Source organism: Microcaecilia unicolor, unplaced genomic scaffold (assembly GCF_901765095.1).
Source record: "Microcaecilia unicolor unplaced genomic scaffold, aMicUni1.1, whole genome shotgun sequence".
Taxonomy (NCBI): Eukaryota; Metazoa; Chordata; class Amphibia; order Gymnophiona; family Siphonopidae; genus Microcaecilia; species Microcaecilia unicolor.
The window spans coordinates 73432-99361 of NW_021962991.1; the positions used below are offsets into that span (position 1 = coordinate 73432).

Genomic DNA, 25930 nt, shown 5'->3' on the forward strand with positions numbered 1-25930 from the left:
CCACTCAGTGCAGGGGGATGCCCCTTTCTCTCTCTTTGTGGATGCTCAAACCAGCAAGCTTCTGGGCTAGATGCCTCCTGAGGCAGGCACTCAAAAAGCACAGTTCCTTTTCTTATCTGGGCACTCAATGCAAGGGGGGGTGTCTCTTTCTCTCTGGAGCTTCTTCCCTCTCTGGATCAGCCTCTTGTTTACAGGACAGTCACATGGCTGGCTTTCTCCTCTGCTCTCTGGACAGACAGACACACACACATGCGGATTGCCCTGGGTGGATTCCTCTGGGGTTCTATCCAGCTATGCACTGCTCCCAGCACGTCCCTGTGACCACTGTAACAGCAAATCTTCTGCTCAGCTCACCTCAGACCCCTTTCTTCTGTTCCTGTCTGCTTCAATGCCCAGCCACACTCACCAGCTCTCTTTCTTCATCTGTGGTTCCAGCCTGCAGCTGCCTCGTCTTATTTGAGCATGCCCTGCTTCTGCCCCAGCTTGCAGCACATTCTTCCCTCAGACCATGCTTGTAGCTTCCATTGTCTCTAGCCTCGATTGCCTTCTTCTTCCAGGCAGCCTCTGCACTGCAAAAACGTCTGTGTCCCACCTCTCTGTCCCCTGGATTGGCTTGAAATTCGCGCCAATCTAAGGATCAGACTGCCTCCTGCCACCTCATTGGTCCAAATTCGTGCCTTTTTGCAGATCCTGTCTGTAGTGGATGCTTGGAATGCCCTCCCGCGGGAGGTGGTGGAAACGAAAATGGTAACGGAATTCAAACATGCGTGGGATAAACATAAAGGAATTCTGCTCAGAAGGAATGGATCCTAAGGAGCTTAGACGAGATTGGGTGGCAAAGCCGGTGGCGGGAGATGGAGATGGTGCTGGGCAGACTACGGTCTGTGCCAGAGCCGATGGTGGGAGGCAGGACTGGTGGTTTGGAGGCGGGGATAGTGCTGGGCAGACTTATATGGTCTGTGCCAGAACCGGTGGTGGGAGGCGGGGATAGTGCTGGGCAGACTTATATGGTCTGTGCCCGGAAAAGGACAGGTACAAATCAAGGTAAGGTATACACAAAAAGTAGCACATGTGAGTTTATCTTGTTGGGCAGACTGGATGGACCACGCAGGTCTTTTTATACCGTCATCTACTATGTTACTATGTTTAAAAGTTTTACAGTTAAGACTGTGGTGGAGAGACCCTGTGCAAGGTTGTGTAAGACAGGTTTATGCAAGTGGATTAATCCCAGTTAAGCCACTAGGAAAACTGGTAATCAAGCTTAAGGTTGGGCTTGCAGTATATGTGTTCACATGAAGATTGCATGAATTTGGAGAGACAAAGATGCTGAGAGCTGTGTGACTGCAAGATCCAATGACGAGTGCCCTTCCTTAGTTAGGGAACTCAGTACAAGAGCAGAGAAACTATTTAAGGTTATACAATTATTATTATTTATTTTGTTAGTTAGCTAGCCACCGTTATCCCTGAATCCCAGCTAGTGCTGTTCCTGCTGTTAGTCAGGAAGGAAAGTTTTTTTGTTGATTTCATTTAAAGGGTGAGGCAGTAGGTTCCTGTACTGAAAGAGAAGATCCTGAGCTGCAACATACAAGGGGGAAGAGCAAAGAAGCTCCAAGAAGGGCCAAAGATAAGTCTTCACTCCTATGCAAAAGGACACTGAAAGGTCACAGTTTAATCTGACTTACCTCCCCTCCGAAGGGACACCACCTTGTAGTGGTGGAGTGGCTTCTGTGTTTCAATGACTGAGAGGGCTATGCTGAAGGGTTACCCATATCAGACAGGCCTGAGGGGAAACCAGACAAAGAGTGTCCCAAGCTTGGAGAGTGATAAGATGGCGACCTGTAGTTCGTATGCCCAACGGCCTAGCTGCCCTCTGAAATTTTGTCTTTTCTACGTAAATTTCCTCTCTGCAATTGCAGTTACCTTAACTGAGAGGAAGGGGACAACCGGTAGTCAGCCGCCGATGGCCAGCGTTTTGTCCCCTGAGCAGCAAGTGCGGGACCGCTGCGCGACGAACTGCCCACAGATGAAAGGGTTGGCGAGTCCTTTGATTAGCGCCGGCGAAGGAGTGTTGATGCTCTTGGACCTGGAAAAAACAACTCCCATCGCTCCCGAATTATTCAACCACCATGTCCAAAGGAGTGGAGGAGTGAGTTAGAGGCATATGCTGAAACGGAGGACGTTTACAGCACAACCCGAATTGGCGGAACCACTCCTAAACACCTAAGAGAAATCAGCTTGGAGTTTTTGGCTCCCGTGGAGGTTACATTGAATATCATCTGGAAGGCGCTTCGGGACCTAACGGTGGCAGTAAATAATTTTGTTTCAGATATAATCTTATTAGAGAGTTACATGGACAATTTAACTGAACCCTTTGAGAGTGAAAAATTGATATAACAAATGAAGTTCTACACGAGTGGAAGTGAGACTGTCTAGTCCACTGTAAGATAGGAAGTCAATTAGGTTAAACTCGGTTTCCTCCACTCCCCTTCACAGCCGTCATTCCCATACACTCAAATCACAGCAAGCAAACCTATGTGCTGCTGCAAGGGGATTTAATAGCCAGGAGTACAAATGAGCCTATCTAGTCCACTGTAACCAAGGAAGCCAATTTGGTTCATCTCTATTTCTGAAACAGGCCCTCGGCTAGTAAATCAGGAGACAAGAGGCAAATGATTCCGAAAGCAGGACACCTTTATTGCTAGCAATGGACAGTACTGAGTTTAGTCTCAGGACACTGCCTCCTGGGCGTCATCTGACATTCGGTCTTATACAAATTAGTGATCATGCGCATAAAACACACCATACGTCACACATACACATGCGCAGTACATGCACATGCGCAATACATTAGTAGTTCTGTAGTTCTCACAGAGAAAAGATACGTCAGTTCATAGCTTTCATAGAAATTGTTACTTTGCAAGAAAATGTAACTTATTGCAGTGTTTCAGCACCTTCACACAATACAGCCTCTATGTGTAGATCACGAGACTGCATTGGCAGAACCTGCTGCCTCTCGAAATTGCTGACCACTGAAATCTGTTATCTGAATACTGGTTAATGGACAAGTAATGCTAGTAAAAAGGTAAACCACTCCAAACTACACACATTTAGTATGCTCATTATAAACCTGAGGTATTGGCATAAGGCAAAAGTGCAAATATGCATACAAAGTTCAGATAGAAAATCCCATTAGTGCAATAGTGACAAATGTAAAAGTCCAAAGTCCAATAATTGTCACATGTGGAACATGCCACAAACAGGATAAAAGTTCATAAGTAATCTTGGCTGTCCAGTAGTTGCTACATCCCAGTTGTCCACTCCTACAATTCCACTCTCCCGCGCAGTCGTCATTGCCATTCACACAAAATAAAGCAAGCAAACCTATTCGTTGCTGCCTCTGCATTGTAGAGGTCTATAAAATAATGAGTGGAGTTGAACAGGTAGATGTGAAGCGTCTGTTCACGCTTTCCAAAAATACTAGGACTAGGGGGCATGCGATAAATCTACAATGTAGTAAATTTAAAACGAATCGGAGAACATTTTTCTATTTTTGATCAGAAGGGCCAAATATATCAGGATCCTGCTGTATGTGGCCCTTGAAATCGAAAATAGACCAGGATCCTGCAGTATGCGGCCCTTCTGATCAAAAATAGACTAGGATCTTGATGTATGCGGCCCTTCTGTTGCCAAATACACCAGGATCCTGGTGTATTTTTGATCTCCAGGGCCGCATGCTGCCGGATCCTGGTCTATTTTCGATCTCAAGGGCCACAAACACCAGGATCCTGAAATATTTGGCTCAGAAGGGCCAAATACACAGAAGGGCAGCATACATCAAGATCCTAGTGTAATTTTGATCTGCAGGGCTGCATACTGCTGGATCCTGCTCTATTTTCGATCTCAAGGGCCACAAACGCCAGGATCCTGATATATTTGGCTCAGAAGGGCCAAATACCCAGGATCCTGGTGTATTTGGGATCAGAAGGGCAGCATACATCAAGAACCTGGTGTATGTTTGATCTGCAGGGCCACATACTGCCGGATCCTGGTCTATTTGCGATCTCAAGGGCCACAAACACCAAGATCCTGATATATTTGGCTCAGAAGGGCCAAATACACCAGGATCCTGGTGTATTTGGGATCAGAAGGGCAGCATACATCAAGATCCTGGTGTATTTTTGATCTGCAGGGCTCCATACTGCCGGATCCTGGTCTATTTGCAATCTCAAGGGCCACAAACACCAGGATCCTGATGTATTTGGCTCAGAAGGGCCAAATACACAGAAGGGCAGCATACATCAAGATCCTAGTGTAATTTTGATCTGCAGGGCTGCATACTGTTGGATCCTGCTCTATTTTCGATCTCAAGGGCCACAAACGCCAGGATCCTGATATATTTGGCTCAGATGGGCCAAATACCCAGGATCCTGGTGTATTTGGGATCAGAAGGGCAGCATACATCAAGAACCTGGTGTATGTTTGATCTGCAGGGCCACATACTGCCGGATCCTGGTCTATTTGCGATCTCAAGGGCCACAAACACCAGGATCCTGATATATTTGGCTCAGAAGGGCCACATACACCAGGATCCTGGTGTATTTGGGATCAGAAGGGCAGCATACATCAAGATCCTGGTGTATTTTCGATCTGCAGGGCTCCATACTGCCGGATCCTGGTCTATTTGCAATCTCAAGGGCCACAAACACCAGGATCCTGATGTATTTGGCTCAGAAGGGCCAAATACACCAGCATCCTGGTGTATTTGGGATCAGAAGGGCGGCATACATCAAGATCCTGGTGTATTTTTGATCTGCAAGGCCACATACTGCCGGATCCTGGTCTATTTGTGATCGTACGGGCCACAAACACCAGGATCCTGATATATTTCTCTCAGAAGAGCCAAATACACCAGGATCTTGGTCTATTTGGATCAGAAGGGCCAAATACACCAGGATCCTGGTGTATTTTTGATCTGCAGGGCCGCATATTGCCGGATCCTGGTCTATTTGCAATCTCAAGGGCCACAAACACCAGAATCCTGATATATTTGGCTCAGAAGGGCCAAATACACAGGATCCTGGTGTATTTGGGATGAGGTGGGCGGCATACATCAAGAACCTGGTGTATTTGTGATCTGCAGGGCTGCATACTGCCGGATCCTGGGCTATTTGCGATCTCAAGGGCCACAAACACCAGGATCCTGATATATTTGGCTCAGAAGGGCCAAATACACCGGATCCTGGTGTATTTGGGATGAGGTGGGCGGCATACATCAAGAACCTGGTGTATTTGTGATCTGCAGGGCCGCATACTGCCGGATCCTGGTCTATTTGCGATCTCAAGGGCCACAAACACCAGGATCCTGATATATTTGGCTCAGAAGGGCCAAATACACCAGGATGCTGGTGTATTTGGGATCAAAAGGGCGGCATACATCAAGATCCTGGTGTATTTTTGATCTGCAGGGCCACATACTGCCGGTTCCTGGTCTATTTGCGATCTCAAGGGCCACAAACACCAGGGATCCTGATATATTTGGCTCAGAAGGGCCAAATACACCAGGATCCTGGTGTATTTGGGAATCAGAAGGGCGGCATACATCAAGATGCTGGTGTATTTTTGATCTGCAGGGCCGCATACTGCCAGATCCTGGTCTATTTGTGATCGTACGGGCCACAAACACCAGGATCCTGATATATTTGGCTCAGAAGAGCCAAATACACCAGGATCTTAGTCTATTTGGATCAGAAGGGCCACATACAGCAGGATACTGGTCTATTTGGATTGGAAGGCCCAAATAAATGCAAATCTACTTTGCTATTGCTTTTGACAAACGGAGATGGCTGCTGTTGGGGGACCGGCTTCAACTTTATAGTCATACTGTCTCCTGTGGACCAGATAAACGTATCCCATGTCCCCTCTTGTATTTATTTTTTATTTATTTATTGCACTTGTATCCCACATTTTCCCACCTATTTGCAGGCTCAATGTGGCTTACAAAGACCTGTTTTGGCAATGTCATTCCAGGGTAAAAGATACAATTGGTGTTACAAAAAGATTAAGGCTGACATAAAAGAACTAAGCAACAGTTATAGAAAGAAGACTTTCCAAATAAGGGTGGAGTGTGTTGGAGTGTTATAATTAAGCTAAGGATTCTCGTGGTAGGCCTTGTTGAAGAGATATATTTTCAGAGATTTACGAAAATTAGTTATTTTGCTGATTATTTTCAAGTTTGTTGGTAGTGCATTCCACAGCTGTGTGCTCATGTGGGAAAAGCTGGACGCATGTGTTAGTCTGTATTTTAATCCTTTACAGCTGGGGAAGTGCAGATTAAGAAATGTGCGGGCAGATCTTTTAGCATTTCTGGGAGGTAGGTCCAGTGTAATATTTATGGTACAGTAAGGTTCTGAGTGTGTTTTTGCACAAAGTTGTGCATGAGGAGTTACGGGGGGAATGAGTAAAAGTAGGATTCAGGGGAAGGGAGGATGTTTTGGGTTGTTATTATGAGATGCTATAATTATTTCGGTTCTGGTTAAAAATGTCTATAAAGAATCCAACATAAAAATAAAAAAGAAACATGATGGAATGCATTTGATCAGGCATTACATTCACTTCAAGCCAGAAAAGAGGTCAATATACACACACATGAAACACATGGAAGGTCTTCAAAATAAGTTCCTAGGTTAAATAATTTATTTTTTTGCTCATCTCTAGAGCATCTACCCGGGCTGATTCCAGGTAATGCTGCAAGGACTGGCTAACAACTCGGGTGTTTTAATAGCTGGTCCAGAAAAATATTTTTCCACTACTTTAGTCTGAAAATAGAAAGAGAGTGATGTGAGCCCAAGTCCTTCTCTGTCACTTATAACATCGAGGGGAGGTTTTGTTACTTACATCATCTTCTGCAAAGACAGAGAGGCTGAAGAAAGCCCCTACGTAAGACAATCGCTGCAGCTCCCGGCCAGTGGCAGGGCTTAAAAGTTTAGGTAACCATGAGGGCAAAGATGCAAGCTTTAAAACACCGACAGAAAAAAGGGCAACTATCTTTCTCCCTCCAACTCCTTCCTAACAGCTCACACCCTAAAATCAAGATGTCAGTACAGTATCCAATATATTCCCTAATATCCAACAACAGTGCCAAGTTCAGGGTTACGTAATATTTAGTCTGGTTACAAATCAAAATTTTGAGTGCAGTTTGAGTAATTAGCCATTACTACAGTTCTGACAACCCCCAATGGCTCTGCAACACAAGCAGTGGTGAATGGCTCTGTAACTCATACAATGCTACCAGTTGCAGTGTTTTTCTGCAGTGTCAGGAGGGGGACTTACCAAAGGACTACATAGGCTCACTTCCACTCCAGTCTATTACACCTCCTTGAAGATTTGCCACGGAAAGAGGGGAATACAGAATCGCAGTGCTGGTTTACGGCTGGTGATTGCTGCATACTGGAAGCAGCAGCAGCCGTCAAAACAAAGGTCGTACGTGGATCTGGAAGATCCCGGGGATCCCGCAGATCTGGCTTTTACACCGTCCCGGAGGAGAAGGGATCAGGGGCCCCCTCCTTAATTTCTGCCCTGGGCCCCACCATGTCTAAAACCGGCCCTGCTTGCAGCTGCTAGACAAAACAGGACTTAGCACTGTAAATTTCAGGGTAAACCTCATGTTGAGAACTGGCTACAATTATCTGGGGAGGGGGTCTCCATGGAACTTGTTACATTTTGTGTTTAAATTTAAACACCAGGATGTTATGAAGGAGTGGAATCCATTCCCTAAGTATGTGAGGGAGAGATGATCAGGAATTTTGGGACTGGACAATATCTTCTAACATTTGTAAAGAGTGATTGTAATGGGATGATATACTGGAAGAGGTTGAAGGTTTCATTCCTACTTCAGGTGCTGCAAATATAAAAATAAGAATTTGAGGGTTAGTGAGACTTCTTCATACATTCTTGGATTTTATGGTGGGAGGAGTTTACTCTTCCTGTTCTGTATTTGTGATTTACAAATTTTCTTCATAAAGGAGGCACAGGCAGGCAGCTCCTTGTGACTCTGGGCAAGTCACTTAACCCTCCATTGCCCCATGTAAGCCGCATTGAGCCTGCCATGAGTTGGAAAGCACGGGGTACAAATGTAACAAAAATAAAATAGATACTATTGGAGATTCTACATGGAATGTTGCTACTATTGGAGATTCTACTTGGAATGTTGCTACTATTGGAGATTCTACATGGAATGTTGCTATTCCACTAGTAACATTCCATGTAGAAGGCTGCGCAGGCTTCTGTTTCTGTTTCACAGAAGCAGAAGCCTGCGCGGCCACATTGGTGATCTGCAAGGGCCGACTTCTACATGGAATGTTGCTACTATTGGAGATTCTACATGGAATGTTGCTATTCCACTAGCAACATTCCATGTAGAAGGCTGCGCAGGCTTCTGTTTCTGTGAGTCTGACGTCCTGCACATACAGAAGCAGAAGTCTGCGCGGCCACATTGGTGATCTGCAAGGGCCATAAGACCCAACATGGAAGTGTGGAGGTCAAGCTGGGGACCCATAGGCCCACACAATATTAGCAACTAGGAAACTTGGGTGACGGGGCAGAGATTGCTGTCTCCCAATCAAAAAGGTTTTCTGTTGCCCATTAAATTGTCACATAGGTTTGCACTTTGCACAGCACTGGCCCTAAGCCACTGGGCTTGCAGGAGATTTAATTTTTTCTTTCCTTTTTTTTTTGCTTTATTCAGAAAAACCTTCTTAAATTGACTGAAGCTGAAATGAAGGCTGATCTGGTAAAACTAATTTAGAAGTTTCATAAAACAAGCACAAGAGGAGTGGCCTAGTGGTTAAAGCGGTGGACTTTGGTCCTGGGGAACTGGGTTCGATTCCCACTGCAGGCACAGGCAGCTCCTTGTGACTCTGGGCAAGTCACTTAACCCTCCATTGTCCCAGGTACAAATAAATACCTAAGCCACATTGAGCCAGCTATGAGTGGGAAAGCGCAGGGCACAAATAAAAAAAAGATTAATTTTATATATTGTAAATAATAATAATGTGTGTGTTTGACATCTTTTAACATACCACCCTTTGTGGTTACAAGACAGCAGTTTACAATACTAAAAATAGGCAGTGGCATAGAGGAAAAATAAGACAAAAGAAAATGAATGCAGACTAAGCCTTGAATCAGCCCCCCACATGCCACATGTAACTGATCAAGTTAAAATGGCTATGAAAAATATAGAATCCACTAAAAAACATATACAAGGTGGGGAAAGTTTATCTCAAAAAAATATATCAAAATCTGCACTTTCCTTACACTAGAATGACTCAAAAAATCAGTATATTGTGCTTAGATAATATTAAGGAGGAAAAAGAGCCTCACAGAGCTCCTAGACAATATATCTGTCTACTGGAGCTAAAACGGATCTTATATAGATCCTCTGTTCATCATTGGCTCTGAAAAAACCTCCAAAGAAATTTTATACTATTTCAACCACAGTGACAAATATAGTGGTTCCTTACTATTGTTACTTAACAAAATGTTGGAACTGATTGTTGTATCACAAAATATTAGACTAAAGTGTAAAATGAACACTTATCTATAGCATGGGAAGACTTCAATCTCTCTTTCTTAGAAGGCTTCAATCTTTCTTTCTTAAGGCGCTCCAAGCCAACGTGGCCAGCGTTTCGTAAAAAACTGCTTCAGGGCTTAGAGAGCGCTCATTTTCTGAAAAAAAGAAGAAAGAACCAGGAGGGCTTAATTCTAAGGTTGAATGGTGCCATTTCTTTTAAAACTGTTACGATTGGCGGTACACCTTTAAACATCTTTTAGTACTGCCATCTAGTGATAGGCTGCTCCGCGGCATAGCGTCTGACGTCATTAAATATAAAACGGAGCCATTTTGAAGCAATCGTAATGCTGAATGCAGGACACCACCGCTATAGCGGCTTTCATGTGAGCGGGCAAGTTTGATTAAATCGGTTGAATATTGTTTTGCTACCACAGCGATGAATAATAAGAATGTCTTTTTCGTCTTTTTCTTCTTTTTTTCAGAAAATGAGCGCTCTCTAAGCCCTGAAGCAGTTTTTTACGAAACGCTGGCCACGTTGGCTTGGAGCGCCTTAAGAAAGAAAGATTGAAGCCTTCTAAGAAAGAGAGATTGAAGTCTTCCCATGCTATAGATAAGTGTTCATTTTACACTTTAGTCTAATATTTTGTGATACAACAATCAGTTCCAACATTTTGTTAAGTAACAATAGTAAGGAACCACTATATTTGTCACTGTGGTTGAAATAGTATAAAATTTCTTTGGAGGTTTTTTCAGAGCCAATGATGAACAGAGGATCTATATAAGATCCGTTTTAGCTCCAGTAGACAGATATATTGTCTAGGAGCTCTGTGAGGCTCTTTTTCCTCCTTAATATTATCTAAGCACAATATACTGATTTTTTGAGTCATTCTAGTGTAAGGAAAGTGCAGATTTTGATATATTTTTATGAAAAATATAGGCCTTATGCCCTGAATTGAATCTTGGGTAGGAAATTTCCAAGTGAGGGTATTTCAGAATGGACTTCTAGAGTGAAGGGTTAGAATACAAAATGACGACTTGTGTATAGAGTGTAACGTGGGAATTTCTATAACAAGACGCCTCTATGTAGGTGCCCCTCTGCTGTAGTCCAGATCAATGTCGTGATCTTTACATAGGTGCCCCAGGGGCATCGTTTGGGCAGAGGGAGGGAGAGTTGCAATGTATCCCTGCATTTTCTAAGATTGTCTCCTGGTCTCTATAAAATGACTTTTCTAATCTGTGACCTTCCCATGAGAATCTCTTCTCTATTATGACTGTTTTCATTCCTTCCTTTAGAAGGTTCTTAACATCTATTGCCAGATCTATCATTGTGTTACTGTCTCAGAAATATTTCCTTTCTTACCCAAGTTTCTGTTTTCTCCTCTAGGGCGACTCACATATCCTTTCCGATTTCATCAAGCAGCTAGTTAAAGGTAAAATCTGCTTCATATTTTAGATACATTAATAGTTTATAATCAGAATGAATAATCTCATGCATATGGATTTCAGGCTGAAATCAAGCCTGGCTGTGTTCAATCAGTTGAATCTAATTATCATTAAAATTTGCTCAACAGGTTGATTGACTAACTAAGTTTACCAAGCAGTGGTAAAAGGGGCCCTGTAGTGGTGTCCGGTCCCCTTTTATTGCCGCCCGGTAGAAGGGTTTTTTTTTTCCAGAAGGAAATGGCCATGTGGTAAGTTAAACACTTGCAGTGCTGCCATTTCCTGGGGGAGCCCTTTCCTCCTCCTGCAGGAGATGGGGGCGGGAACTCCCAAGGGAGCCCGGTGGTAGAGCCCAGTTGGCACGTGGCAAGCAGATACTTTTTCATATGGGTACTACTCTGGATAGAAAACAGTATACACAAAAAGCATACAGAAGAAAAAAGCACAACTGGGCCTTCAAGACCGAGACAACAGCAGTCCTTTATTAAGACCAGACCAGCACCTGTCTCAGGGGTCCAAGTTTAATATCAAGATACGCAGGTAGGGAGCTCCTTAAAAACTGTGAGGTCCTTTGATTACGATGTTGTTTTAGACACTAACATGTGCCTAATACAGCAAAACATGGAGTACTATGAGATGCACTCAAGCGTCCTGCCGTAACTCTGAAATCTGTGCAAGCTAAAACAAAGTTTCTTTTTGGTGTGTGGGGGGGGGGGGGAATGGGAATTCCTGCACTAACCATAACATGCTAACTGGTTGGTGCACAGATGAAGCAGGAGCCCTTATTGCGTATAAAATGGGTCATGTGTAATTTTAAAAAATGGCCATTAGTGCAAAAAAATAGAAAAAATCCATTTTTGTGTCTGTGATAAAAATGACCTTAGTGTTATATGTTTACTCAGGTTTCCTTTGTCTAATATTACAGAAAATTGTATTAAGATTGTCCAATAATATAGGTATCATCTTACTCTTTTTTTTATTACGTTTAAGCTCAGAATCCATTCAGGGGAAATCAAGAGGGGGGTCAATACTTTTCACATCACTGGACATTAACAGCCTGCAATCAAAATGACTAATCTTTTTTGTTGTTACATTTGTACCCTGCGCTTTCCCACCCATGGCAGGGTCATTGTGGCTTACATGGGGCAATGGAGAGTTAAGTGATTTTCCCAGAGTCACAAGGAGCGGCCTGTGCCTGAAGTGGGAATCGAACTCAGTTCCTCAGTACCAAAGTCCACCACCCTAACCACTAGGCCACTCCTCCACTTTGTGCTGAAAGAGTAACAAACATCAAATACAAACCAACTGACCCTTCCAGTCTGCCCAATGATATTCTTTTCCTTTGTTTTCTACTACTTTGGGTTGATCACATTTATAAACCAACATTTGCTTCCCCCTCCTCCTCTCAATTCTTCCCCACCACTGACCTCTGGAATAATTTTACAGAAATCTTACTTCAGCATTGACAGGATGTGATAATTCTGTTCCATGAGCCTCCCAGTTCCACCTGTAACATTTTGCAGTTTGGGTCAGTCCTGTGGTTCAGTGCCAACCCCATGTACACCAAGTGGGAGGATTCAGGAGAGACCTGAACCTATACGGTCTGTGCCCTGAAGAGGACAGGTACAAATCAAAGTAGGGTATACACAAAAAGTAGCACATATGAGTTTATTTGTTGGGCAGACTGGATGGACCATGCAGGTCTTTTTCTGCCATCATCTACTATGTTACTCTCCAAAGGATGCACCAAACAACCAGCCCCCTCAGAAAGGATTCACTTAATGCAAGGTTATGTCTGCTTCAGGAAGCAGATGAAAGCTTGGTTCTTCTCTAAGCCTTTAAACGCAAGCAGAACCTAACTAGCTAGTCAAACACACAAGGACTGACACCAACTGCACATACTGTAGCAGGACTTGTTTACTACAGGGCACCTTTTATAAATCCACGTGCAGATTTTGTGTAAATTAATCACCCTTATCTTCTATCTAAGCTTCAGTTACTCTTTCTTCTGTCTCTATGTCAACCGCCGCTTACCTCCTTTGCTGTCTAAGATGTTTTAATCTGTATTGTGCTGGCATTGTAAATGACTAAGAGACGTATTTTCAAAGCACTTACACGACAAAGTTACTCAGTAACCTATGGAACTTTAAGTGCTTTGAAAATGAGCCCCACAGTATGCTATAAAGTGCAGCTCTTCAAACATTTTTTACTGCTGTAATTGCTTATCTCCTCTTTCCTTGTCATCAGCAGCAAATGAATCCATTACGAATGGGTTGTGTCCACCTACCAGCAGGGGGAGATAGAGAACACTGAAAACCATAGTGCCTCCCGGACGGCTAGCTCCATCTGCCTCTCAGTATTCTCTATCTCCCAGCAGGGAATCTGCCTGGGGTGGCTCCTGTGCTTTTGCCAGTTGTAGCAGGGGTGTTGTGGCTATTGCAGCTTCACTTTAAAGGCACATAGGTTAGCCCTTTCCCCGCCTTACCCTTCCCCCTATGTGGATGCAGGCATATAGGTTTGCCCTGTCTCTGCCTTTCCCACGCAGCTTACTTGTACATTCCTATATGGCCCCCGCACCAACGGTTCCTCCGGTTTGCGGTGTTGGGAAAACATTTCCAGTTTCGGGCCTTGCCTTTTGGCCTCACCACAGCTCCCTGAACCTTTTCCAGGGTAATGGTGGTAGTAGCTGCCTTTCTCAGGCGAGAGGGTATCCGGGTTCACCCATACCTAGACAACTAGTTCATCAGAGCGGACTCTGCAGGAGTCATCATGTAACAGCCAGAGTGGTCTCAGTACTGCAATCTCTGGGCTGGGTCGTCAATATACCCAAAAGTCACCTGACCCCCTCTCAATCTCTAGAGTATTTGGGGGTTCGGTTCGACACGGCCTCGGGGTTGGTTTTTTTACCCGAGCAAAGGAGGTGCAAGCTTCAGACCCAGGTCCATCTGCTCCTGAGGATGCCTTGCCCGTGAGCTTGGAACATTGTCCAGCTCTTGGGGTTGATGATGGCCACCCTAGAAGTGGTGCCTTGGGCGAGAGCACACATGAGACCGCTGTAGTGTTCCCTGCTACAACATTGGTCTCCCATTTCCCTGGATTATCAGTGCAGACTCAGTTGGCTCCCTGCGGCCCGACTCAGCATGGAGTGGTGGCTCTCAGACAGCAAGCTGCGGCGAGGAATGCCGTTAGCGCTCCCTGACTGGTGCCTGGTGGTAACCGATGCCAGCCTGAAGGACTGGGGAGCTCATTGCCAGGAGAGGAATGCCCAGGGTCTGTGGACACTCAAAGAATCGAAGTGGTCCATCAATCGTTTGGAATTAAAAGCAATTCATGAGTTCTGTTCTACTACAGGAGGTTGAGTTCGTCCCTCCTTTGTGTTATTGCTCCTGTTCTGGGGCGTTCGTTCGCTGTGAGGAAAGTTCAAGTTATGCTACTTTGCGGTTTAACACTGCTTTGGAAGCTTCAAATACTGAGAGGCAGATGGAGCTAGCCGTCCAGGAGGCACTATGGTTTTCAGTGTTCTCTATCTCCCCCTGCTGGTAGGTGGACACAACCCATTCGTAATGGATTCATCTGCTGTGACTAAAGGAAAGAAAATTACCAAGGTAAGAACCTAATTTTCCCATCCAGGTTATTCTTGCTGTACAGTGCCTTGGGTGAATTTATTCAAAAAGGCAATAAATAAATAATGCATTAAATGTTAATAAACAGGTACATTCACAGCTAATGAGCAGCCAATCAGAATCCTTCAGTCACAGCTAATGAGCAGCCAATAAAAGTCTTTTTATACTACAGTTAGAACTCTCCAGTAATCTGGATAATTCCATGATGCAATCATAACTAATGAGCAGCTAATTAATGTGCCCTGGAGGTGCCTTTACAGTACCTCCCTGTTTAATGTTGCTTACAGTGATCCCATCAGATGAATCTTTTATTTTTCTGTTAAAGATTGATTCTCTTCTGTATTTATTGGTCTTATTCAGTGTTGCAGGAGTTTGTTGCCACAATTGTACAGCCTCTCATTGGATGACTGAAGACAGCTGAATCCTCTCTGCAGTGGCGTTCCTAGCCTGGATGACACCCGTGGCGGATCGCCGATGTGGCCCCCCCTGCGAAATGACACCTCCCCCCCCCCGGCAAAATGACAGTCCCCTCGGGTGCACGCCGCTGGTGGGGGTGCCACGGCGCGTGCCTGTCGACTCCAAGTTCGCTAACTTTGCTCGTTCGCTGCAGCTCCCTCTGCTCTGGAACAGGAAGTAACCTGTTCCGGGGCAGAGGGAGCTGCAGCGAACGAGCAAAGTTAGCGAACTCGGAGCCGACAGGCGCGTTCCGCGGCACCCCGCAGCGGCGTGCACCCAGGGTGGACCGCCCCCACCCCCCCTTGGTACGCCACTGCCTCTCTGCTCCTTTCTGTTTAGTATAGGGATCTTCCTTCCTTTCTGCTGGCACACGAAGGACCTCATTCTCTAGACACTTCTCATGATTCTGGTGTCCCTTGTATCACTTCCTCAATAAAGTAAAAGCAGTGAAATTCCTGGTTCTCCTACTTTCTTCTCTTTTCCCAGGAGAAAAGAGCTTCTTTCTAGAGTACATAAGATATCATCTGTATATTTAATTTATTTATGTATTTTGTGAACTTAGCCTGCCTGCAAATCTAGGTGGGTTACATCCTTTAAAACATATACAATATGATTTAAAAAACACAACTTATTCATTTATTAGACTCTATTAACCACCTTGTGAGGTAGTGGGTGCTCCATGGCTGGATTCCCATAGGATCACTCCCTAACTGAGACTGAGAGTGTCGCCTTAGCTTAGGGTAGGTGGAGTTAACATCTGCAGAGTCAGAGGGGCAGAGCTTAGGCAGGGAGGTGGTTAAATGCCCTGAAGTAGAATAGATCAGAGAGGCCTCAAGACAAGAGGTCTCCAAGAGAGAGAGGCCTGAGTCAAGAAGCCTCAACGAAGCAGGCCTGGGAGAGGACCTCTCAGCAGTGGCGGATTTAGGGTAGGTGCGCAACTCCTTAAAGCCCTCTTGGCTCAGTCTTCACCCGGGCAGTGACTACGGCACTCATAGCCTGCCTGCAGCCTGCTCCAGGACTTTCTCGATTCAAGGAGGAAGCCCCAGAACAGGCCGTGTATGAGTGCTGCTGCCCGGTTGAAGACCAAAGCCAAAACGATTTTAAGGCGGCGAGTGGGTGGGAGACAGAGACAGGGGTGGGGATGGAGATGGGGGTGGCAGCAGCAGCATGGCACAGGGGGCAGGGGAGATGCAGCCCTTGTAAAAAGTTCCTGACTATGCTACTGCCTGTCAGCAATGAGAGAGAGAGAGAGAGAGTCTACTTGATTACCAATATACCAGCTGTTGAGAAACTAGAACAAGGTTTGCTGTTAATCTGAAGATGGAAAAAACACATTAGCTTGCAGAAAAGACGGCTGAGTGGAGATATGATAGAGGTATGTCACTCAACTGCTCCTACCATCCAGCCCCTTTCTTGCCACCTATCCAGCTTCCCATTCCCCCATTTTCACCTCCTCTCATAGGAGTCACTTATCTAAATGATTGGGGGTGCTCAACTCTGCACAAATTACCAAGTCCATGAAAAGAAATTAAAGTATGGTGGGTTGTGAACAGAACTGGTCAGGGTGTCTTTATTATTATTATTATTATTAGCATTTGTATAGTGCTACCAGACGCACGCAGCGCTGAACACCTGACACAGAGAGACAGTCCCTGCTCAATAGAGCTTACAATCTAAAAATACAGACAGACAAGACAATTAAGGGCGAGGGAAGTACAGGGTGAGAAGGAACAAGGGGGGAGGCAAATGAGTAGTGGCTAGGAGCCAAAAGCAGTGGTGGTGCAGTATGTAGTCTGGTGCACTTTGTTACAGAATACTCTTAGTGAGTTGTGCGCCTAAATTCTAATCAGTGCCAATTAGTGCTCATTATTGCTTAAGTGCTGTTATCGGTGCTCATTAGCTTAATAAGCCAATTAAGTTGCGCACATTATTATAGAATCGGTGCGGATCTCTAGGCGCGCTAATAGAATCCGGGGGATTGCCCTTAAATCTGATGCTTTCAGGAAGTCCACCCTTAGAAACTCTGGTTTGTGTACTTGAGGTAATGGCAGAGGTGTGCTGGAGCAGGCTCTCACAGGCTCGCAAGAGCCGGTTGTTAAGTTTTTAAGAATTTTGGGAGCCGGTTGTTAAAGTAGGGCCCTCCATGGCTACTTTAACAACTGGCTCCCAAAATGTGGGCTTGGGCCCCATGCTGAATTATCTTTTACTTTGCTGGTGGGGATGCTGAGCCCTGCCAGCCAAGTAAATAGACTACTGCTGCTCCCTGCTCCTTGTTTCCAGCTCTGGGCAGCAGGCTGGGACTTCTCGAGCATGTGAGAGAAGTTCCAAGCATGCTGCTGATAGCAAGACGTTGGGAGTGGTGGCAGTCCATTTATTGGCTGCCAGCAAAGGTATGCCTAGCGTGCCCGCACGAAGGGAGGGAGGAGAGAGAGGCAAGTGTTGCTCCCCTCCAGCCCCTGGCCACCCCTGGCCCTTCCAACTGCAGAGCTGGCTACGTCGGAGAAAGAGCCTGTTGTTAAAAATTTACCAGCACACCCCTGGGTAATGGAGAGTGAAAATGACTTGGTCCGGCTTCCCTGGTTCTCAGCCCACTGCTGCAGAGCGGCCAAGTTATCCAGCTTCAGGAGGGACACTTTTTGGCCAGTCTACAGTGTTCTAGTTGTAGTCTCTGAAACTACCAATTGAAGTCAGCACTTTGGGCATAATGTACCTGGATAGGGTTGCAGAAATCCAGGTCTGGCTCAGAATTTCCCTCCTGAGAACCACCAAACAGCTATGCACTAGTTTGACTGATATTTGATACTGGTCCTTTGCAGTGGAAGACATATGGAATTTCTACCAAAAAGGAGGGCAGGTCCTGACTACAGGATTCCTTCCTACTTCACAAGGATGATGCTGACCTCAATAGCATACCTAGGGGTGGATCACTGCTACACCCCTCTCAACGCATCACCCCTCCTCGTCCCAAAGCTCATCACCCACCTGCTCCCCAAAGCGCATCATTCTCACCACCTGGGGGTGCACGGAGCAGTATGCCCTGCTTTCGGCTCCTTCGGTCCCCTGTCCCAGATCAGGAAGTATCATCAGAGAGGGCAGGGATCCGGCAGAGCTGATTGCTGCGTGACTGCTCCGTGCACCCCCTTGCTGCCTACACCTGGGGCGGACCACCCCACCATCCAACCCTTGACACACTATTGGCTCTTCTTTTAGGAGACCTCCATCCAAGGCAGCACAGAAACATCTAGACTAGAGGTAGGACTTCTCTACAATGTCACTGTAGGGTTCCACTATGTACAACAATGTATCTCTCTGTCTCACTCAGTTAATAAGCAAATTAGCCCACCTAATCTGTTATGCCACTGTGGTAGGTCCTGCAGTAGTGGTTAACATGCCCTGATTCTCACTAACTAATTAATGCACATTAGTTTTAAAAAACCCTCCTGGGTAGCTGAAATATGTGTTACTACAGGCATTCATGTGGGCACTGAAAAGGAAATATTTTCCAGAATTGATGAGAATGAGATACTAAGGGTAAACTGAGCTGGGTTTTCTGTAGACAATGCAGTTAAGAGACAGGTTCAAAAACTTGTCCATCTTAGTTTAGAAATAGCTGTCAGCACATTATTGCTGCATTTTGCAGGTCTGAGAAGCTATTTCTGTCTATTGATGAAAGCTGAGCAAGGTTCAAAACATTCCGTCCTGTTTGCAGGGTTCTGTGAGAGAGGTAAACCTACTGTTCCACCAGGCTGGCCTCCCAGAATTAGCACCGCTAACAAGTTCCTACAGAAAGAAGATCCATGTTAGAACTTATGATTTTTAGTGTAATGAGAAACTGTTGGAAAGGTTTTGTGACTGCAAGTGATTAGAAGCGTTAGCTCACTTAACAGTGCAGACTTTGATAATCTAGAGAATCGGTTTCCAGACACATCCGTCTTTGTGAGGTGTTCACAAAAATGCTTGTGCAGAAGAGAAAGTGCATATCGGCCCTCATAATAAACGGAAGTAGTTTGGTGCAGTCAGTGCATTTTAGACTAGTGTAGCCAAGTGTGCTTGTGAGAAGCTACCTTGAATTTTATCAATAGGGTCTATTGCATGTTTGGACAGGTTGAGCAATTTCTTACCCAGTATCAGGATATGTTCAGTCTCTCAGTTCCGCTGCAAGAAGAGTTTCTTGATTACTACTTGATGCAAAGTTCACATACACCACAGTATGTATGGGATAAGACAGTCCTACAAACTGACACAGAGAACTACAGTGCAAAATAGGATGGACACCATGGTAGTGATTCTGTAACTGGGCTTGATGTCAACATTCCTTGATAAAATATTGGTGCACCTACAATTTCAATGCACTACAGGGGTGTAACCAGCAGCTCATTTTGGGGAGGGGACCAGGGGTGGACTGTGAATGTTCTCGCCACTCTCCCCCCCCCCCCCCATTAAAAATCTTGCCTTTGCTGGCAAGTATGCCCCAGCCCTACCAGCTGAAGACAGTTGATACCTGAACTCTCTCTCTCCTTGGTGAAGTTGCCTCCAGTTCTGGAGGGGGACTGAGCCCAAAGTGGGGACTAAGGCTCCCCATAGCCATGCCATACCTATTGACCTGGTGGGTTATTGCAGCATCAGTGAGAGTCTGCCGAGATGGAGGAACACTGAGATCTCATGAGGAAACAGTAGCAAGAACAAAGGAGTGGGAAATAGACCAAGCTAATCAGAGACAAATCAGCAGATTTCAGTCAACTATAGACAAATATAGACCTTTGCAGTTCTACATGACCTTATGGAATCACAACAACAGTACTTATGCACATGCAGGGCATGTCTCACTGCAGAAGCCTAATTATAGCATTATTCTTTGCCAGTAAATGGGTCACTCTTGGCATCTCTGCTGCTAATCTTGGATCTATCATCGAGAACTTCTAGTTCTGCTCATCTACCTCATGTATACATCAGGGCAAATAGATGATGTAACTTACATGCATATCCTTCCTTCACTAAATCGCAAACAAGCATCACTGTGTCCTTTTCTCTCAGAAAGGCATAAGCAGGTGCAGGATACTGGAATCTGCACAAGGTTTGGTACCTGGACAGTTCCCAAGATCTCATAGATGAGAGTACAAGGTAAGCTGTCAGCTGAAACCCTGGCCAGAGAGGGAGGAATATTCACACTATATATTCTCTGAGTACAGAGTTCTCTACCTACACTCCTTTGTGCATTGTAGCCATGAAGATCGCAGTTGCCTTCCTGGTGGTGGCTCTGAGCTGCTGCTATCATTTACTTTACTTTTTACTTTTGTTACATTTTTACCCCGCGCTTTTTCCCACTCATGGCAGGCTCAATCGGCAGGCAATGGAGGGTTAAGTGACTTGCCCAGAGTCACAAGGAGCTGCCTGTGCCGGGAATCAAACTCAGTTCTTCAGGACCAAAGTCCACCACCCTAACCACTAGGCCACTCCTCCACTACATGGTAAGTAACCTTTAAATTATTACAGAAATCTCCATATTTACTAAACTCTGAACATTCACAGCTCCTTCACTCCTCTGCAGATAAAGTCAGAACCTTCTCAGCTTCACATTTTATTCCGTGTATTAAAGGCAGCACAGAGGGAGATAACCTTTCCACATCTAAATTACATCCACAATTTAACACAACACGTGTAAAAGTGTGTTACGTGTTATCAAAGCTGATTCTGGAAGCCTATTATATAAATGGAGGTGTCTATCCAGCTCATTTTTGAAAGTGATCGCCGGCCATCTTCCGACACAAATCGGGAGCTGGCCGGCGATCTCCTGAACCCGGCCAAATCGATATAATCGAAAGCCGATTTTGGCCGGTGCCAACTGCTTTCCATCGCGGAGCCAGCGAAACATCAAGGGTGCGTGTTGGTAGGGTAGTGCAGGCAGGACGGGGGCGTGCTCACGAGATGGCCGGCTTCTCCCAATATTGGAAAAAAAAGCCAGGCTTGACGAGCATTTCACCGGCTTTACTTTGTCCCTTTTTTTTTCATGACCAAGCTTCAAAAAGGAGCCCCAACTGACCAGATGTCCACTGGAGGGAATCAGGAATCACCTCTCCTTACTCCCCCAGTGGTCACCAACCCCCTCCCACCCAAAAAAAAAAAAAATTAAAACACATTTTTTCCCGGCCTCTATGCCAGCCTCAAATGTCATACCCTGCTCCCTGATAGCAGTATGCAAATCCCTGAAGCAGTTTTTAGTGGGTGCAGTGCACTTCAGACAGGTGGACCCAGGCACATCCCCCCTACCTGTTAGACGTGGTGATAAATGGGAGCCCTCCAAAACCCACCCAAAACCCACTGTACCCACATGTAGGTCCCCCCTTTACCCCTTAGGGCTATGGTAATGGTGTACAGTTGTGGGGAGTGGGTTTTGGGGGGGATTTGAGTGGCTAAACAACCAAGGGAAGGGAGCTATGCACCTGGGAGCTATGTTTATTTTTAAATTTTTAGAAGTGCCCCCTAGGGTGCCCGGTTGGTGTCCTGGCATGTGAGGAGGGCCAGTGCACTACAAATGCTGGCTCCTCCCACGACCTAATGCCTTGGATTTGGCTGGGTTGAGATCGCCGGCATTATTTTCCATGATGGCCGAAAACCCGGTGATCTCTGACATTTGGCTGGGCCCAACCGTATTAGTGAAATAAAAGATGGCCGGCCATTTATTTTTTTGAAAATACGGTTGGCTCTGCCAGTTACGGCGCCAGCCCTGGAGATGGCCAGCGCCGTTCGCTTATGCCCCTCCACGTTACCTTTACAAAATAGGCTTAAAATATGCACCTTTTGGGCTTTTCCCATAGATCCCTGTTACAAGATCAGACCCCAAGAGGGTAACAGTATAACAGGGCACTGGGTGCATCTTTTATATCTGTCTTATAAAGATAACATATATAGCTACATGCATACAAAAAATTAGCCTAAAAGAAAGGAGAGACACATTTATACCTGCTCCAAAGGACATGCAACTGGTTGCAGCAGTGGCGTAGCCAGACCTGACATTTTGGGTGGGCCCAGAGCTAATATGGGTGGGCACTGTGCATATAGGTATGAATAATGTTTCTTGGGATCCTACAAAATAATGCCTTAGAATTCACTTGATGATGAATTTCTAAGTAGTCTGCCCAACAGCTGCCCTGCATTGACATAAACCACAGACATACTTAAAGGAGAACCGATATTTTTAAATATATTTACATTATGCCATATCAAATTTGATCAGACATAGATCTACTATAATGGCAAACATCTCAATGCATGTGACAGTGTAATGGTATCAGTTTATTACTGAAATATGTAGCATGTTTGCTGGATTATATATACACCAATATATTTGTGTATCTTTTGAAGATATATGTTTGTGCAGCTTTTGGAGAATAGTTTCATTTCAAGCCTCTCTCTCTCCATTCCTTTTTAACTACACACACTTAACAAACACAAAAGAGCTTCCTCTGCCCTCCCACCTAACAAAAGATGGACTAAGGTGGGCACCTGAATAAAACAAAGGACTCAGAGGAAGCATAAACAGGACATTTGCTTGTCAAAGGTATACCTGCCCCTCCCATCAGCTTCCAGACATGTGCAGAAAGGAAGGACTTGTAATGTGTATCTGCCCCAGAGACTGAACAGGACATCAAAAGACCATTTGCCAGACAGCAAGTCTCGTGATGTCATAACACATGAGACCAACTCAGGGGTCATGTGCAGACATGAGACTACATTAACCATAATGCCTTGCAAAATATCCAAGACATGCACACACCATGCTTCTCTGCTAACATTATAAAAGGCCTGGAAACAGCCCAGCTCGCTCTCTTGGAACCTGCTTCTCTTGGGACCTGCCTCCTCTGGAAACCTGCCTCTCTTGGAAACTGCTGCTCTCTTTGGGGTCCGCTGATGCCTTGCTCCTAAAACATGTGCTTACCTAATGCTGTTCATACTGTGTAACAAGGACTTGTGAGTAACATAACTTTTGATCTAGACCTGCTACTTTGTTCTATTTTTATGCACAGATTACCTGTAAAGATTCCTTTTAAAACCTACCTCTCGTGTGCAATTGTATATTAAATCAATCTTTTTGAAGCTAAAAATACGGTCTCTTTGTGTTCTGAATATATATATACTTAATTTATTTAATTTATTGCAATTATCACCTTTGGTGATTGGTGGAGAAATCAATATAAATACAGCACCTGCTCTTAAATTATAAGCAGTGGCGAGTTGCTCTCGAGCTATTTTCCCCAAAATAAATCATTTCTTCCAACATATTAATTGCTGGAGAAGTGGGTAGAATTTCTTGTAACAACAGGATCCTGCAATATAATTACAGCAATGACGTACAGCAATGTATTCAAATTCTGATAGCACCTCAATAATAGCAACAAAATCCCTTCACTGCCAGGTACTTTGTAAAGTAACACTAAATCCTGTAAAGAGGCTTCTCAGATCCTATGTTGCAAACCTTAACACCAGTTCCAATAACAGTACCTTTACAAAGGCAGCAGTGAATATCCACAACAGCACTACACATCCCATTGGAAAAGCCAGACAAGTCATGCTCATAGATCCCCACACAAACCACATGCCAGCAGAATCTCTCACCTACTCAGACACATGCAGGACATACACAGACCAACCTTGATCAATGACAGAATAAAGGAATAAAAATTAGAAATTGTTCTTTAACCCAACATCAGCTTTTCCCCTCCCTATCCCCCCCATCCATCTCCGTAGCCCAGAATCTGCCCTTCTTTTCCTTCCCTACTCCCCCCATCTATCCCAGTAGCCCAGCATCCATCCCATAGCTAGGCATCAGCCCTACGCTGCCCCCCCACCCCTCCCTGTAGCCTAGCATCAGCCCTGTCGTACCCCCATCCACTCCCCCCCATGGTCTGGCATCTCCCCACCCCCACCCTGAAGGACACAATCATTAAATATAAGACCTTTTTTATTTTAATGTCGGCACTGCAGAGTTCACCTCCACCCAGAAACCCACCTACATTAAATGTAAAACTTTTTTTTTTAAATTTTAACCAAGGCACTGCACTGCAAAGACCAACCCCATCCAAAAACCCACAAAGGCACCAACCTATATCTTTTTTTGCCCTACGCTGTGAAGAGCCCACCCCCACCCAGAACCCCACCACCCTCCAGCATTAGACTGTACACATTAAAAGTTTAAAAATATATTTTACCTGGGCTGGGTAGCTGTGCTTCGGCGGTGGCAGGCACTGGTGCAGATTCAGAAAGCACTGTGCTCCGCTCCGTGTGCGCTGTTGTGGGGCCACAGGGGAGTGCTGAGGCTAAGGCCTTGGGGGGGGGGGGGGATCAACAAAAATGGCTGATTCATCCATGAAGGGTCAGTGAGGAACGTGACACCGATGGTGATGAAAGCCAGCAAATTTTCCCATGCAGCAGATCCACATGACAAATCAGAGGACCAAATAACATGGCTTCAAAGTTTCCAGACATTATACATACTTGTCCACATTTAGGCAGACTGTCAGTTAAGTGAGTAAGTTTGAAGTAACTTCCCCACAAGGTTTTACACATGTGAGAGCAGTGAAAGAAGCAGACTCATGCTTTCCAAACCACCCTGGACAATTTTCAAAACACACACACACATACACACACAACAAAACACGAATTCCATTTGTAGCACTACGTAGCACAAAACAAGGACAAAAACAGATGAAAGGTACTAACAAGTGTCTACTGTTGATTTATTCCCGTTTTCACTAATTGGGGTCTACGACAAGAGTCTCAGGTGATTGGCTTGCAGAGGCAACAGCTACAGATGATTCTTTCTCTCTCAGTTGAATTGCGCTCAGTTGGCATGGTCAGCTTTACATTTTCTCTGGCTCGCTGGCACAGATTCCGATGCCCTGGATCAAATTTGCACTTACCCAAAGGGTTTTTTTTCTTAATTAGAGTCTAATTGGTTTCACTATACCTCACTCGGACAGATATCTGTTGTAGCAAACTCTTTGGCACTTTTAAGATTCAGCAAACCTTCATTTCTGTACAGTTCTGCACATCTCCTGATACTTCAGGTTTCCTAATTCATATGTTTTGTACTTGCTTTACTACGTTCCCAGTTGTGAATTGTGTATGCCCTGCTGTTTTTCCCCTCTCCTGTCTTTTCATCTGTGATTGCTAAATGCACTTTTTTTTTTTTTTGCCCCAGTAAAAAGGTTCCTGTTCCTATAGCAGGATTTCCACAACAAAGCCCAGGGTGCTTTTGTCCTTTCTCAGCCAAATGCTGCTTAGCTCTACAATGACAAGTGACCAAGGGACTGTTGTAAAATAATTAGCAACTTTTGTTCAGGGCACTTCACCTAATGATGAAACTCAGCCAGTCTGAGAAGAAAGAACATTTGAGGATCACTCGCCTTGTTTATCAAATGTCAGCTTCCCTCTTCTCAATGCCTCGCTCATCTGTAATAGTTGTCCATTATGAGGGGGGGAGTTGGAACTGCATAATTTGGGTGGCGAGGAGGTTACCCCTGATAAGTTGCCGCTCTGCCTAGTGGTTTGGATCTGGGTGTTGGGGGGCAGCTGCACTGTGATGCCGTCATGCGCACTGTAGTGTGGAGGAGGAGCACAAAGCAGCAGATGCCAGAGTGAGACCAGATGGGGAGTGACAGAGTAGCGGTGCCGACGTGCAGTGCTACAATGCCTACGCCTACCCACTTCCGGATTAGGACCTGGCTGGCCCGCACTTTAAAAAAAAATGTGGTAGGTAAGAGGAAGAGGACCGGAGAGTTGTCAGTTGCGTGGGTGGGCCTGGGCCCACCCAGGCCCACCCATAGCTACGCCCCTGGGTTGCAGG

The 25930-nt window shown here is 45.2% G+C and overlaps 1 long non-coding RNA gene across 1 annotated transcript; it reads left to right on the top strand.

Moving 5' to 3' along the window:
• The first annotated feature begins 8743 nt into the window (after positions 1-8743).
• Positions 8744-15133, top strand: LOC115458705. Its single transcript, XR_003940141.1, has 3 exons — positions 8744-8788; positions 10953-10998; positions 14992-15133. It is a non-coding gene; the product is annotated as an uncharacterized LOC115458705 (long non-coding RNA).
• Positions 15134-25930: the final 10797 nt, after the last annotated feature.